Source organism: Diabrotica virgifera, chromosome 5 (genome assembly GCF_917563875.1).
Source record: "Diabrotica virgifera virgifera chromosome 5, PGI_DIABVI_V3a".
Classification (NCBI taxonomy): domain Eukaryota; kingdom Metazoa; phylum Arthropoda; class Insecta; order Coleoptera; family Chrysomelidae; genus Diabrotica; species Diabrotica virgifera.
The window spans coordinates 33,722,101-33,736,830 of NC_065447.1; positions in this window are offsets into that span (position 1 = coordinate 33,722,101).

Sequence of the window (14,730 nt, forward strand, 5' to 3'; positions counted from 1 at the left end):
GACTTCCTCTTTCAGTATGGGTAACCACATCCTACTGCATTCTACCGAGGAATTTGCGACACAATTGGTTTCATTTAGCATAATTAGAGCCGCTTCTTTGATTTTTCTCTTTTTACTATCTGATTCTTTCAGGACTATACTTGAATCTCTCCACTGAACTCTATGTTCATTATCCCATGCGTGTTGACATATTTGAGATCTCTCAAATTCTCTATTTTTAATATAAGATTGATGTTCACTTATTCTAACGTCTAATGGTCTTGATGTCTCACCTAAATAAAATTGTTCGCATTCACAAGGTATTTTATAAATGCAATTCTTTGTTCTTTCTTGATCATTGTTAGGTTTAGTTTTAGATAGAATAGATCTCAATGTGTTTGTTGTTTTGAATGTTGTTGAAATGTTGAATTTATTTCCTATTGTTTTAAGTTTCTCGGATAGTCCTTTTATATATGGTATTGATATTTTCCTCGTATTATTTCTGGTGAATGTTGTAGGATCCCGTTCTAAGTTGTTCTGTTCCATTCGATCCAATCTTGACAATTCCTTATTTATAAACGATAAAGGATAATCATTTTTTAATAAAACAGATGTTAACAATTGTTTTTCTGCTAAAAAGGAATTTTCGTTAGAACAAGTAATTTTGGCTCTATCATATAAGGATTTAATGATTCCCTTTTTAACGTTGATGTTGTGATTTGACTTGTAATTGAGATATCTGTTGGTGTGTGTTGGTTTTCTATACACTTGAGTCTCATATCCAATATCCTTCTTTGAGATCAAAACATCGAGGAAAGGTAGGCTGTTATTGTATTCCTTTTCCATTGTAAATTTTATTGTCTCTTCTTGATCGTTTATAATATTCAGAAACGTATCCAACAATTCTGATCTATGAGGCCATATTGAAAACACATCATCTACATATCTCCACCATACTGTGGGTTTTAAATTTTGTTTAGAAATAATATTAGTTTCGAAATCCTCCATAAATATATTAGCCAATAATGGAGATAAAGAAGAGCCCATTGCTAGACCAAAATTTTGTTTATAGAATTCATTGTTTAGTTGAAAATAGGTATTATGGGTACATAATGTCAATAACTCCATTATAGCTGATACATTTAGTCTTGTCCTAGTTGCCAATGTATTATCATTCTCTAATTTCGTTTTGATTATGTTTAAAGTTTTATCTAATGGTACATTTGTAAATAAACTGTTTATGTCAAAACTTACTAAAATATTATTTGGATTAAATTCAATAGTTGATAATTTGTTTAAAAAATGTTTTGTATTTTTTATAAAAGTGTCATCATTATTAGCAAATGGTTTTAGAATGTTTAATAAGAATTTTGATAGTTCACTACAAGGAGAATTGATGGTACTACAAATGGGTCTAAGTGGTATGTTCGCTTTATGAATTTTCGGCACTCCATAAAAATGTGGTGTCTTACTGTAGTGAGGTGTCATTAATTTTCTTTGATAGTATGTTAGATCATTTTTAAATTTGAATAAAGTTTTATATATTTTGTTTTCTATTATATATCAATCTATCAAATAGACATTTAAATGCAACGGAAAATTTGGTATTGTCAAAAGGTTTAAACTATGCTGTTACTCATCCATCTATTCCAAAATTAGACATAATCAGCTCAGTGGAGAAAATATCCCAGTGTCTACCAACTCATGAAAAAGAACAATATAGGGTACTATGTAAACTTGAATTGGAAAAGTCTAATCAAATTGAACAGAACATCAGCAAAGAGGAAATGAAAGCTTTAAAAACTTTAAGAAATGATGACTCCATAACAATCCTACCAGCGGATAAAGGCAATGCAACTGTAATAATGAATAAAATACAATATGAGGACAAAATTACAGATCTAATTACAAATGGACCTTATAGCAAATTAACGAAGGATCCAACGAAGACACTGGAAAACAAAATATATAAAACTTTATTCAAATTTAAAAATGATCTAACATACTATCAAAGAAAATTAATGACACCTCACTACAGTAAGACACCACATTTTTATGGAGTGCCGAAAATTCATAAAGCGAACATACCACTTAGACCCATTTGTAGTACCATCAATTCTCCTTGTAGTGAACTATCAAAATTCTTATTAAACATTCTAAAACCATTTGCTAATAATGATGACACTTTTATAAAAAATACAAAACATTTTTTAAACAAATTATCAACTATTGAATTTAATCCAAATAATATTTTAGTAAGTTTTGACATAAACAGTTTATTTACAAATGTACCATTAGATAAAACTTTAAACATAATCAAAACGAAATTAGAGAATGATAATACATTGGCAACTAGGACAAGACTAAATGTATCAGCTATAATGGAGTTATTGACATTATGTACCCATAATACCTATTTTCAACTAAACAATGAATTCTATAAACAAAATTTTGGTCTAGCAATGGGCTCTTCTTTATCTCCATTATTGGCTAATATATTTATGGAGGACTTCGAAACTAATATTATTTCTAAACAAAATTTAAAACCCACAGTATGGTGGAGATATGTAGATGATGTGTTTTCAATATGGCCTCATAGATCAGAATTGTTGGATACGTTCCTGAATATTATAAACGATCAAGAAGAGACAATAAAATTTACAATGGAAAAGGAATACAATAACAGCCTACCTTTCCTCGATGTTTTGATCTCAAAGAAGGATATTGGATATGAGACTCAAGTGTATAGAAAACCAACACACACCAACAGATATCTCAATTACAAGTCAAATCACAACATCAACGTTAAAAAGGGAATCATTAAATCCTTATATGATAGAGCCAAAATTACTTGTTCTAACGAAAATTCCTTTTTAGCAGAAAAACAATTGTTAACATCTGTTTTATTAAAAAATGATTATCCTTTATCGTTTATAAATAAGGAATTGTCAAGATTGGATCGAATGGAACAGAACAACTTAGAACGGGATCCTACAACATTCACCAGAAATAATACGAGGAAAATATCAATACCATATATAAAAGGACTATCCGAGAAACTTAAAACAATAGGAAATAAATTCAACATTTCAACAACATTCAAAACAACAAACACATTGAGATCTATTCTATCTAAAACTAAACCTAACAATGATCAAGAAAGAACAAAGAATTGCATTTATAAAATACCTTGTGAATGCGAACAATTTTATTTAGGTGAGACATCAAGACCATTAGACGTTAGAATAAGTGAACATCAATCTTATATTAAAAATATAGAATTTGAGAGATCTCAAATATGTCAACACGCATGGGATAATGAACATAGAGTTCAGTGGAGAGATTCAAGTATAGTCCTGAAAGGATCAGATAGTAAAAAGAGAAAAATCAAAGAAGCGGCTCTAATTATGCTAAATGAAACCAATTGTGTCGCAAATTCCTCGGTAGAATGCAGTAGGATGTGGTTACCCATACTGAAAGAGGAAGTCAATAGAAAGAAAATACCAAGATTAGTAAGTCAATAATATCGAGCTAGTACATATTTTATATTTTAGTATTACTTATATATCTAGTATTATTAATATTATTTATAATTTAAACATGTTACAAGTCAGAATTTGGTATTATTTTTTGAGAGTAAATTAATGTAAGGCCAAATACTTACGATGTCGGGATAGTATCACAGGTTTTTCCTGGTTTTCCCTTGTGATTTACTATGAAGTCTCTAACGCGAGAATTTTACTGTCGTTGCATTTGGTTGTCTTTTTAAAGACATATCACATGCTATAATTTTTTATGACGGATATTCTTGAGTTGGGGTTAATTTCATGTAATCGAATGAACTATCTTTCAGTAAGTCGTCCCAGGAACGCAACTCATAAATATTGGCAATATCATTTTAAAGTCTTCTACTTTAAAATGTATAATATATGTCTGAATTGCCAATATAAATGAGTGAAATTAAATAAATTATTAGAAGAATTTTTTTGCTTAGCAACAACACTTTAGTTTATTTTAGTAATATTTTGTATTTTGACAACGGCACCCGATTTGGGCGTCGAAACGTTAATAAAATTATTTTTTTCATTTTAATTGTGGCTTATTTCCCATATAAATAATTAATCGTGTTATTAGATATTTCTGAGTTGTTTTGTTATCCTTCCCTGTCGTCATGTATTTTGTTTTGTGCTGGTTTATCTCTAGTCCTATTCTCTTCGCTTCTATATCTAATTTTCCAACTGCTTTTATAAGTGTCATTTTTTAGTTGAAGTTGATCCGTAGTATGATCCTCCTTATGATTACCATCAGATTAAATAGTGTTAGGGAGATATAATCACCTTGTTTCACGCCTTTGTTTACATTGATCTCCTTAGAAGTTGTTCCGTTGAAACTGAGCCTTACTCTGGTGTTCTTTAGGCTCACTGTGAGCATATGTCTTAATTTCTCTGGAATTCCAACATTCTCTAGCTCATCCATCATTTTCGTCCGATTGATTGTATAAAAGCGCTTTTAAAATCCATGAATACATTAGGTAATTGCATTTCTCTGTTGTACTCTCTCGATTTTTAAATTATTTGCTCCACTGTATGTATGCAATCAGTCGTCGGCCTCACTGGTCTGAACCCGTTCTGTTATTCTTGTAATATGCATTCACTTCTCCCGATCTCCTTTTTTATATATAGGCACTATAATACCTGAGTTCCAATTGTCTGGTAGTCTGTTTTGTCCATATTTGTTGTATTAGCGGGTTTATTTCTTTATGTAATTCTCTTCGTTCGTATTTTATTAATTCTACTGCTATTTCATCTTCTCCTGCTGCTTTTCCGTTTCCTATGTTTTTAATATTTGTTTTTGTACTTCTTGTGTGAAAATTTCTACTTTGTCGTTATCTTGTACGGCCTTACTTCTTCATCGCAGATCGCAGTGTGTTTTCTTCATAGTGAATAGCATTTTTTCGTAATATTGTTTCCATATTCTGATGATCTGTTTTTCTTCAAATACGGTTTCTTCTTTTTGGTTTTTAGTCCTCTTGTTTTAATGCTGGGGGTATTTTTTGTTGCCAACAATGGGGGTATTTTTTGTTGACAGGGTTTTCTGTCTTTTCCAATATCCTCCAGTGAAACCAGTCATTTTTCTTCTTTTTATTTGTTGAGTTGGCTTTGTTTCTCGCTATTTTGTATTCTTCCCTGTTTTGTTCTGACGGGTTGTTGATCCATGTCATTCTGGCCGAAGTTTTTTGTGATCTGTCTGTTTCGCAGTCTTGATCGTACGTAAATTACATATTCAAAAGTAAATTGAAAAGGAATTATAAGTCCCAAATTAGCTAAAAGACCATGTTTCAATCGTCCCTCCCTGTTTGGGTATCGCCTCAAACCTTCCTTGGCCGAGGCGCACTTAGGAGGGGTCTGCGGTTTAAACCCCCTTTCCCCCAGGGTATTTGAAACATATATAAAGAACAGTAGGAAAATTTAACTTGTCTTTCACGAGCAATACAAAATAATTTCGATGACCAAGCCAACCACCCCCAGAGAAAAATTCTAGGTGCGCTACTGTTCGTTGGATGTGTCCCGTTTTTTCAGGTTTATGATTTGGTCACCCTACTGTAGTGAAAAGTATCACTCTACATCTACATATACAGCTGTGAGGTATGGCCACTAAAAGAAAGAACACTAGCAACGCTGAGTGCAACGAAATGGATTTTTGGAGCAACAAAAGAGCTGAGAGAAAAAGAGCAAGGATTACAAACGAATGTATTAGACAAATAATGGGAATCAAACGAACAATTGCCGATGACTTATCGACAAAACAACTTATCTGGTCCGGATATATACAAAGAATGGGTGAACAACGAATACCAAAGGAAATACTAAAATGGCAATCAGAGAGAAAGAGAAAACGAGGTAGACCAAGCAGGGCCGCCGAGAGGGATGAGCGGGCCCCGGTAAAAAGTGAAGGGCGGGCCCCCCGCAAAAAGTGAAGAGCGAAAAAATTGTTTAATTTTTATAGAAATAAAATTATAAATAATAAATAGTAAGAAACATTTCAAATATGTACATAAAATTTTTATTAAATTTTGATTACCTATACAAAATTTTATTCAATTTGTAAGAGTGAACATATTTATAATACACGTGCTTTTCGAGTTTTCTGATTTGGCAAAAATCGCATGATTTTACCAATAGTCCTGTCGCCAGGGGGGGTACAACGGCCTCCTTAATTCAGATGGACTTATTCAAGTTTTTTTATGTATTTTGACCCATAGAACAAGAATTTTTTGGGTAGCAGTTGATCCGGATGTCGATAAGATTGTTATAAACAAAGAACTTGAGGAATTACATAGCAGCGATTTTTCGCAAAACAAAACATTTTTTTGTATTTTTTGGGTGATTCTCAGCAAAAAATAGTACTACAAGTTTTTTCGTATGATGCATAGTTTTCGAGATAAACGCGGTTGAAATTTCAAAAAATCGAAAAAGTGCAGTTTTTGAACCGGAATAACTTTTGATTAAAAAATAAAATAGCAATTCTGCTTACTGCATTTGAAAGTTCAAGTCAAATTCTATCGGTTTTGATTATTTTCATTGCTAAAAATTAAGTTTTTATTTGTTAAACAAAGCTATAAACACATAGTGTTTCCCGTGCCCAATGCATGCGTTTTAATGTACGTAATATACGTAGAAATTCTGTGTGCGCGCCTACTCGTTCGATTTCAAATTAGAAATGCATTGAAAACATCATTCAATCACTATGTGTTTCTAGCTTTGAAAATCACCATATTTGTTATTGTTAAACGAAAAAGAAGCATAAAAAAATAACTCGACAGCGTTACTTCATAAAATGTCTAAAGAAAATCTATGTAACATTTTTAGTGGATCGGCCAGATAGTTTTCTTACAATGTTCGCCGCCTTCGAAAAAAGCAATTTTGAGAACAATGAGTTTAAAGTTTTGACAACTTTTTTATTTTCGATCTCTTTTTTGTCTGTAAAATCGTAAAGTGATGCACACTGGAATATGTTTGTGAATCGTGGAGTAATTTACAAAAGAGAATAGGAACACGTTTCTCACTACCCTCAAGCACGCTGGCTGGCGCGAGGGATATTATTATCATGCTGTATTTCCCGTAATTTTCAATCAATCAATCTGAAATGTTCTTGATGTTATGTACTTTCACTTAAAATGATAAAAAAATCGAAAATTTCACAATTTTCAAACCATTCCCCCCTTTCCCTCCCCATCCCCACTTAACATAAGCTAGTAAACTAGTACTAAATTCGAAATTTAAATGCATTATTTTTCAAATATGTTCCATCCAGTTGTTAAACATTGTTGGTTGTTGCAGAAAAAACAACCAGAAACAGGCAGGATTAAATCCGGACCCCGGATGTGTTATAGGTTCTCGAAACGGACCCCCAGGGAACATAATTGGTGATCTCTGATTGCATACAAATGAATGAACAAATGGTAGAAGGTAAGACCAAGACGTGTTCAAACCTGAGTGGAATCGACCCAAATTAGGTTAATTATCAATGTTAACGTTAAAACGAAGAAGAAACACATTTTGAACAATTAATGTTTATGTTATGAGCCATATTTTGGCATATACATATATCATACTAGCGACGTCATCCATCTAGGCGTAATGACGTAATCAATGATTTTCTTAAATGAGAATAGGGGTCATATGATAGCTCATTTGAAAGGGTATTCAATTCTCTATTCAATACTTTAAACATTAACAAAAATTTTTATGCAGGGTATCCAAAAATTTTTTTTAAATTAAATTAATTGAGACAAAAAGATGAATGTATGTAATTTATTTAATTCAAAATACGTCTTACTGTTATCAGAAAACAGGAAAAAAAAATGTTTATTTGACAAATAAAAAATATTGTTTTTGCTTAAACTCAATGTTAAAACTGCCACCCACATGCCTTGTGGCAATTTGAACATTTCGTTTTAGCGAAAATCAATGTATATTTTTCAAATAAAACTGTTTTCTGTTTTCTGAACTTTTCTGTAGAATTGAATAAATGGCATAGATTCATCTTTTTGTTTCAATTAATTTAATTAAAAAATTTTTTCTTTGGACATCCTGTATAAATAATCATGCTAATGTTTATATTAGTGAATAGAGAATTGAATACCCTTTCAAAAAAGCTATCACATAACCCCTATTCTCATTTAAAAAATCATCGATTACGTCATCACGTCCAGATTGATGATGTCACTAGTACGATATACAAAATGATATGATATGATATGCCAAAAAATCGTAATTTAAAAATAAAAATCGTCCCGTTTCGGGATTTTTCCTGAAAGTTGCCGGTTTACCAAATAATGAATTTATGCGTTACGTTATGGACGCACTGTATATTATTTGAAGTTTGTTGGCCCCAAATTTATATGTTTTGATTGCGTCAGTTTCTTACTATATTTTCTACTGTTTTAATAGGACCAAACATATTGGTTGGTCGATCATCTGTTGTATATTTAATATAATATAAACAATGAACAGATAATCTCTCTGAATAAAAATAAAACAAATCTGAGATAAGCCTCATGATGTACAAAAAGTATAATTTTGTGGAGCAACAAAAACATATTATGGCGAAACACGAGATAAAATTTTATCAAAAATATGTGTACTTCTTTAATATTCGTATGTATATTCTCATTTAAAAATATCAAAGCATTAATTACGGATATCTCCCTTGTCAAACGAGGTCGGTCATACAATGAACTCTAGCTTTAAATATTGTGTACCCCACTGTTAGTTTGTTTTCAAATTATGTATTTCTATTTTCAGAATAATAAAATACACTAATGTAGACTAAACCAATTTTCAAATTTAGATAGGTACTGTTAATTATTATTGTTAAAATTGACTATGCCTATATACCATACAAACTAATGAACAAGAAATAATAAGGTACATGTGTAAATTATCTTTTTTACTTCTCCACTTCTTTAAATATTAGAATATCACAATAATAAATTGGTAACCCCGTTAAGACAGACAAAATGCCCTCACACCCAGAATTAAATTTTTTTTACGTTCAATGTGATTAATAGATAATACTGCGCATTTTTAATCTACATCCTAAAAACGTTGGGGTTTTTTTTGGGGGCTCGAAAGTGTTTCGCCCAATTTTTGAATGTCCTAAGTCCTAAAGTAGCGGTTCTCAACCTTTTTGAGTGATGTACCACCTACAGTTATTTTTATTATTTTTGGTAGGTACCACCTATATTTTTAAATTGTATTATCAATACTTACTAAGTACTACTTTTTTTTAATTTTTTCCATGTTTTGTGTACCACCGCCAATAATGATACGTACCACCAGTGGTACATGTACCATAGATTGAGAACCTCTGTCCTAAAGTATTCAGTTACTAGTGCAGGCATCTCCAATAAAAAGTTATACTCTTAAAAAAAGCATTTTGAGGTTATGTACACTTTACCGACAGGTCTATAAAAATAGATATGGTTTTTAAATGCCTGTAGATTTTTTGAAATTTTTAAATTGATTACATCCCATTTATTTAAAGAAAAATAAAAACTAAAATTAAAAAACAAAATTGCGCTGAGTCTTCTTTTTTAATCGTACAAAACGTGAAAAATGAAAAAAATTTAATTCTGTGAGTGAGTGCATTTTGCCTATCGTAATCTTATAGGGGGTACCCCTTACCTTAAACTTCCAAAAACATTTTAAATAAAAATTCTACGAAGACTTTATTAACAGCGCTGTTGAGATGTTGACTGAATTTTGTGGGTTCTAGATTTCTTAAGAATTTCCGTTCAGTTTTACCTATCCATGGCAGTCCTCCGTCAAGTAAATATTAGCAAGTTTCTTGTCTTCAAGGACTTCTATTATAGATCTTCCCCATATGCTTTGTCCAATGGGATATAAAGCGGCGTTTTTTGAGTCATTTTACTCCATCCGCATTACATATAAGACCCTTTCCACTTCCAGATCTCTTATTTTGATGTGTTTGACGATATCTGTTCCTGGTATATTCTGCGTAATTCAAAGTTATATCGTCTTCTCTGTATACAATTATTGTCATTCACCGCTTTGAAAATTTTCTTCCGTATTTTTATCTCAAAATATCAAAATTACTTTTGGTTAGAGTCAAAATATTTGAGCTGTATAGAGTTTTGTAGAGTTTCACCTTTTTATTTTTTGATATATTTGAGGATTTCCAAAGGATATTAATCCCAGATACTCCCATTAGTGTTCTTAAGCGGGAAGGCGCAAAATCTTGGTCGAATGCTATTTAAATGCATTAATATTTTTCGAATCCTGAAAAAACTAATAGGTATGTAAATATTTTTGAAAAATTTAAAGACGTAATGAAAGATTACATTTTCATTATTACCGAGGTCCGAAAGTCCCTGAAAACTTCTATAATTTTTATTCTAATAAGTTACAGGGGTGAAAGGAAGAAGTTTATTTTAGTAAGTTACGGGGGTGAAAAAAAGAGAAAATTTAGTGTGAAGTTAGTGAAAAATTTTTAATTTCAAATATCTCATTCAAAAGAAACTTTTTGTTTATTCTAATGGACTTTCGGCCCTTGGTAATCATGTAGTCTTTCATTCTTCGTTAAAATTTTTCAAAAATATTTTTATTAGTTTTCTCAGGATGTGAAAAAAAATTAATATATTTAAATAACATTGGACAAAGATTTTGCGCCGACCCCCATTAACTGCTTCGATAACCTTATGTAATGAGCGATTGTAGTATTTCGGGTTGCATGCCTAAATTCATTTATTTCGTTGTTTTGAGTGTTGATGTTAATTATTATTAAGCCCATTTTTGTAACTATGTGATTGTGACAGTGACAGGTGACATATATGTATTACTTCCAGTGTTAAATTGAAAAGTACATAGGAGCGAGCACTTCGCTTAACTGTTTCGAGGTAATCTTAAAATTATCAACCGATTTGGTATTTCTAGGTCTCTCTTTGCCTTAACCATCTCTCCCCTGTTTGCAGAGTCGAAGATTATCAACCGATTTGGTATTTCTAGGTCTCTCTTTGCCTTAACCATCTCTCCCCTGTTTGCACAGTCGAAGACTACCTTGTAATCGATAAATAAGTAGTGAGTATCTATGTCATTCTCAGAAGAATGAAGAAGAACCGAGAGGTACTGACCACCATTAAATCTCGAAAGTTAGGATAATTCGGATACATTATGCGAAATGAGCCCAGACATGCCCTCCTACAAGTCATCCTGCAAGGAAAAATATTGGGAAAGTGAGGTCCAGGAAGAAGAAGAATACCCTGGTTAAAGAACCTCAGAACCTTGTGTTCTGAGTTAAAGAACCTCAGAACACAACATCTGTGTAGCTTTTCCGCACTGCTGCCGATAAGATAAAGATTGCCATGATGATCGCCAACGCTCGTTACGGATAGGCACATCAAGAAGAAGAAGATCTAAGTCATAATCCAGTGTTTCTCCTAATATTAATACATATTTCCTCAACAAAAAACTGTACAAATAAACATATATAATCAAAACAATAAGGCAATAATCGATTTCATCAAGATCAACCGAATTTTTATACGAGGAAGACGAAAAGCCCTATAGTCCGTCCCACCTTGACTTTACAGTATAGGGAACATATTAGGCAATGCAGTCCTTATGGGAGTTTTTAGCGCGGTGATGCCGATTTTATCAAAAAGAATTTGTAATCGAACATTAGAGAGAATAAATTAAAACTGTTTTAGAAAAACAATCTACAATTTTAGGATTCGTATGCGTTTAAATTTATTTGAGATACTATAATTATTACGCATATGAATCCTACAATTGCGGATTGCCTCTCTAAAACAGGTTTAATTTAATCTCTCTAATGTTCGATTACCAATTCTTTTTGATAAAATTGGCATCACCGCGCTAAAAACTCTCATAAGGACTGCATTGCCTATGTTCCCTATACTCTAAAGTCAAGGTGGGACGGACTATAGATACAAAGTTTACTACTTGTATACAATTAGAATAATTGAAATAAAAACAATAAACAATATTTTAAATCCAAGACTTTCCGTTAAGAAACTGCTTTCTGGCTGCGTCCTGTATCTCCGGCTTTTACAATATATTAGCACAAGAGACGACGAATATAGAAGAAAGCAAATAAAGGACACTTTGGCCACGTATTTACCTTCTTTTCGTCTATTAAAAGGACCGAAAGACAGTTTCAGGTACTCAAATCTGAGTAAAGATGAAAAAGATAAACGCAGTTTTTGTTTTCATTTGATTCAGAGTTGGACCACCATCTCCATATAGCTGGATGTTTTCCCTTAAATAGGCAGGATTGTTGATATTTGTTTCAGAGTTGTGACTGCATCGCTTCACTGAAGATTTATAGATGCTGAAATAGCTATATGGAGGTGGTGGTCCAACTCTGAATCAAATGAAAACAAAAACTGCCTTTATCTTTTTCATCTTTACTCAGATTTGAGTACCTGAAACTGTCTTTCGGTCCTTTTCCTAGACGAAAAGAAGGTAAATACGTGGCCAAAGTGTCCTTTATTTGCTTTCTTCTATATTCGTCGTCTCTTGCGCTTAATACTGTAAAAGCCGGAGAGATACAGGATGCAGCCAGAAAGCAGTTTCTTAACGAAAAGTCTTGGATTTAAAATGGATTGTTCATTGTTTGTTTTCCCTTAAATAGGCAGGACTGTTGATATTTGTTTCAGAGTTGTGACTGCATAGCTTCACTGAGGATGCATAGATGCTGAAATAGCTATATGGAGATGATGGTCCAACTCTGAATCAAATGAAAACAAAAACTGCCTTTATCTTTCCCTGACTTTATCGAATTTTTATACCTAAAACAAATTAGATGCAAGAATTTTAACATAATTTGCCAACATCGGCGTCTACCACAAGCTTGTGCTAGTGCAAATGGCAATCCCATTAACAAAAATCAACCATAACAATAAAACAAACATACAATCATTCACTACTGTAGGAAGAGTAGTGTCTTCTGTCATAGAGTACTAATAATTTAAAAAATTGTTAAAAACATCAGAGTCCTCTGGAAGAAACGTTGTTTCTCTGAGCTAAAGGTAAATTTTGTCTGGCCCGAGTTGAGATAGTGAATCTCTGAATAATATTAACAATAATAATATTCTCCTAGATTAATTTGATTGGTCTGATCATTCTGTAAACCCGTGAAAGAGTTTTTTTATTTCGAATAAAGAACGTCGGCAACAGCAGCAGGAACGATGTATATCAGCAAACTGAGTAATGATCATTAATTGGAATCAACTGCAATTGATACTCTTGTGCATTAAGCTGTCCTTTTGCCAGTACTGGACTGGCATCGGGACAATAAATATTTGGAACATATATATTTATTGACCTATAGTATTAAGAAAAAAACTCTATTGATATATTAATTATTAAAAACTTTTTTAAGAATTCAAATGTCAATAATTATTATGTATTAGCTCTTTGCCTAATATAGTTCAGAGAAATAAGGAAAAAAAATCCTGTTGGTTACACAACCCCCTCCAGACCGAAACCAAATTTTTTGAGAAGTATGGACATCTATAATAATAACCTATATGTTACCTGCAGCCAATTTTGATGATATACATAGTTATAAACAAATGAAGATCAAAAAGCGGTAAATTTTTGCTTTTTTCGTCTATTACCAAAAGTTAAGCATTTTACACAAATTTGAGAGTAAGAAACTCATAAATCGTATAAAAAATTTCAGTTGTTCTGAAGCTATTTTCTTGTGGCATGTTTTATAATCAATTACTTTTAATGGGAAATAAGCCACAATTTTACCAAAAAAATAAACGTTAGAATAAGTGAACATCAGCCTTATATTAAGAATAGAGAATTTGATAGATCTCAAATATGTCAACGTGCATGGGATAATGAACATAGAGTTCAGTGGAGAGATTCAAGTATAGTCCTGAAAGAATCAGATAGTAAAAAGAGAAAAATCAAAGAAGCGGCTCTAATTATGCTAAATGAAACCAATTGTGTCGCAAATTCCTCGGTAGAATGCAGTAAGATGTGGGTTACCCATACTGAAAGAGGAAGTCAATAGAAAGAAAATACCACGATTAGTAAGTCAATAACATATCGAGTTAATACAAATTTTATATTTTAGTATTACTCATTGTATATCTATGTATTATTAATATTATTTATAATTTAAACATATTAAAGTCAGAATTTGGTATTAGTTTTTTGAAAGTAAATTAAATGTAAGACCAAATACTTACGATGTTACGATAGTATCACGAGGGTTTTCCCTTGTGATTTACTATGGAATCTCTAACGCGAGAATTTTACTGTCATCGTTACATTTGGTTGTCTTTTTAAAGACAGATCACATGCTATGATTTTTTTGTGACGGATATTCTTGAGTTGGGATTGATTTCATGTAATCGAATGAACTATCTTTTAGTAAAGTCGTCCCAGGAACGCAACTCATAAATATTGGCGGTATCATTTTAAAGTCTTCTACTTTAAAATGTATAATATACGTCTGAATCGCCAATATAAATGAGTCAGATTAAATAAATTATTAGAAGAATTTTTTTACTTAGCAACAACATTTTTGTTTATTTTAGTAGTATTTTGTATTTTGACAACGAAACCCGATTTGCGCTTCGAAACGTTAATAAAAGCATTTTTCTGGTAAAATTGTGGCTTATTTCCCATTAAAAGTAATTGATTATAAAAACTTCAGTATGGCGTTCGCTGAATATGTCTCTCCTTA